Source organism: Odontomachus brunneus, unplaced genomic scaffold, assembly GCF_010583005.1.
Source record: "Odontomachus brunneus isolate Ranch 3 - 2012 unplaced genomic scaffold, Obru_v1 Obru_scaffold_118, whole genome shotgun sequence".
In the NCBI taxonomy this organism is placed as follows: Eukaryota; Metazoa; Arthropoda; class Insecta; order Hymenoptera; family Formicidae; genus Odontomachus; species Odontomachus brunneus.
In genome coordinates, this window is record NW_022639568.1 from 424,311 (window position 1) to 426,970 (window position 2,660).

The 2,660-nt window shown below is 48.0% G+C and overlaps 1 protein-coding gene across 4 annotated transcripts in view; it reads left to right on the plus strand.

The window, feature by feature from the left end:
• Positions 1-2,127: 2,127 nt before the first annotated feature.
• LOC116849536 overlaps positions 2,128-2,660 on the plus strand; it is a 97,711-nt gene continuing 97,178 nt past the window's right edge. The window contains exon 1 of one of the 4 annotated variants that reach the window (XM_032826765.1): positions 2,128-2,170. The gene's annotated coding sequence lies outside the window, so the exon portion shown is untranslated. Of the gene's footprint in view, positions 2,171-2,205; positions 2,548-2,660 lie in introns of those variants that run through there. The other 3 variants (XM_032826769.1, XM_032826766.1, XM_032826768.1) reach the window with 3 other exon arrangements.

Consider the following 2,660-nt stretch of genomic DNA (forward strand, 5'->3'; position numbering starts at 1 on the left):
CTCCTCCTCCTCCTCCTCCTCCTCCTTCTCCTCCTCCCCCTCCTCTTCCTCCTTCTCCTCCATCTCATCCTCTTCTTTCTCCCCCTCCTTTACCTCTTTCGCGAAGTAATCGGAATCTTTATTATATTCTTGTTACATATAATATGTGTTTAACAATCGTTCGCTCATTTCTTAGCGATACATCGTACGTCTGTAATCTTTGTTACGACCACCCCACTTTTCATTCGCATCGACCGATGAATGTTTGTAAATTAGTATCTAGATGTATATAGAATCCGGTAGAGAGACTAATCCCAGACACGGATACGTTCCGATCGTTAATTAATGAGCCTCGGTCGCCGATTCGCGAGCGCGATCCTCCGATCGCACGAGCGCGAGGAGAGTTCTCACCACGCGGTGATCGCGGATATATTTTGATTCCATTTGATACGTAAGAAACGATTCTGATCTGTTGGACATTTTCCACATAATCGTACTGCGCAAAAAGAAAAGAAGAGGAAGAAGAAAGAATAACGTGTAATAAGATAGTGTTAGTCATTTTATATGGGAAAAGAGAAATAAACTGTTTTGTAAAAAAGGAAAACCAAAGAAAAGAGAGCACACACGTGTTGTCTGGTAGGTAGTCATAATTATTGTCTCGATAAGATGAATGATTGGTATCGTAACGGTCGCGATGTTGAAATTGTAGAGAGATGAAGGGACCACAAGTGAGAGAGCGAAGTGAAGGAAAAGCGAAAAGCGGACGAAAGAGCACGGAAGAGAGCGAGGTTGACCCGCTGTGAGTGTCGGTAGTGGGCGATTCAGACCTAATCTGGCGAACGATCTCGGTAACTTATGCCCGAAAATTTACGCTACATTTATTCAAATGCACCTCGCAGACCTTGTTAATGGAGATGCGAGAGGAGAATGTTGCAGGCGCGCGACGGACTTGTTTTTCCCACGCCAACCGCGCCTCCATTGCCATAAAAAGACAATTATACGGCTATTATACACGCAATAAAATAATTTATAATTATGATTAATTGCGACAATTATAATGAATTAACGATCATTTCCGTGTAACAGGTAGACGATTGCCAGGTGATGATTATGAGACGACGATCTTTTTCCTGGACTGTCTTTGTTGCAGTCTTTGCCAACGATTTCTGTTTTTCGACAATAATTATGATAGTCTTTCATCTCGTCGTTCATCTGTCCTTTGAAAACTCATGTCGGGCTAGATATTGGAGATTCGGGATGGTGGATCAAAGATTAGAATTCATTAGCTTCAAGAAATCAATCAATTTTGATCTTTGCTTGCTTGATGAAATTCCAATCTTCAATTTACAATCCTCAATCTCCAGTAAGATCTCCAATTTTTAATTACAATTTTTTCTTGCCAAGTTTCTAGTCAATAAATGGCCAAGAAACATTGGCCGATATTTTCCGAGTTTTTACAGAAAAATTACCCAGCATTTGCTTATCATTTTTATTGCCTAATAGCTGATCAAGAAATATTGGTCGGTATTTTTCCGTCCAGTTCTGAAATGGTCAGTGTCTAACAAATACTAGTTTCTGGCTAGTGACCAGTTTTTCCTAAATTGTTCTACTTGGTTCTTGCCTGCATCAAATGATTTTAAAAAAGAGCTACACAAACAAAATTGCGGATAACCGTCAGTGATCGCAAGAAAATCCAGACTTGTCCAGAACGCCAATGACTAAGGGGGATCAGTAATTGGGTGTTTCGCCCTGCTCGAGTCGGGACAAGTCGGGCACAAGCCGCAGGCTTTCTCTCGGTAACGGAGAGGCTCGTGAAGATCCGCGAGAGCGCCTCCTCACTCGAGGGAACTCGAGCGCGCAACCCTTTCCGAGCACCATCGCCAACACCACCAACACCACCTTGGCCGCAGGGAACCCAGAACGGTTTCAGGGTTAACAGACCTCGCCGCCACGGTGTGGAGGCGAGAAAAGCTCCGGGGAAGAGGCGGTTTGCGCGGACGACGGTGGTGGTCGGCCTCCGCGGTGTCCAGCACCGGGGCGGCCCCCACTCCGCCGATCAACGGTCGTGAACGGCGGTGGCGGTGGCCATCGACGAGGTGGTGGGCGATCCACACCGGTGGTGGTACCAGCGCGCACCAAGACTCCCTTCTTTGTTGCCGCCACCGCCACCGCCGTCGCTTTTGCTAGAAAGGTGACTATGCCGCGAAGACAGGAGGCATCGAGCACGCCTCGCGCATACCCAGTCACCTTTCTCTCCTCGTGACCGTAGCATATGTTCTGCGAACGTCCATGGCGCTTCCGCGGCTCTGAACAACGGCGCGCTGCTGCATCGCCGCTGCGGTCCTCGTAGGCAGTCTCGTGTCTTGCGTCGTCGCGTCGCGTCGGAGGAGATCGCGGAGGAGGCACCGCACGAGGTGTGGATTACTCGATCGCCCCCGGGGACTGTATCGATTAATCCCATCGTTCTCACGGGACTTGGAATTCGCGGAGCGGGATCGAGCGAATTTCGCTTTCAATCGACCGAGACTTCGCGCCGTCGATTTCTCACCCCTTCGCTTCGTGTAATCGGTGTGTGAGAGTCGCGTTTGAAGAGAGAGAAAGGATGAGTGTGTGTGTGTGTGTGTGTGTGTGTGTGTGAGAGAGAGAGAGAGAGAGAGAGAGAGAGAGAGAGAGAGAGAGAG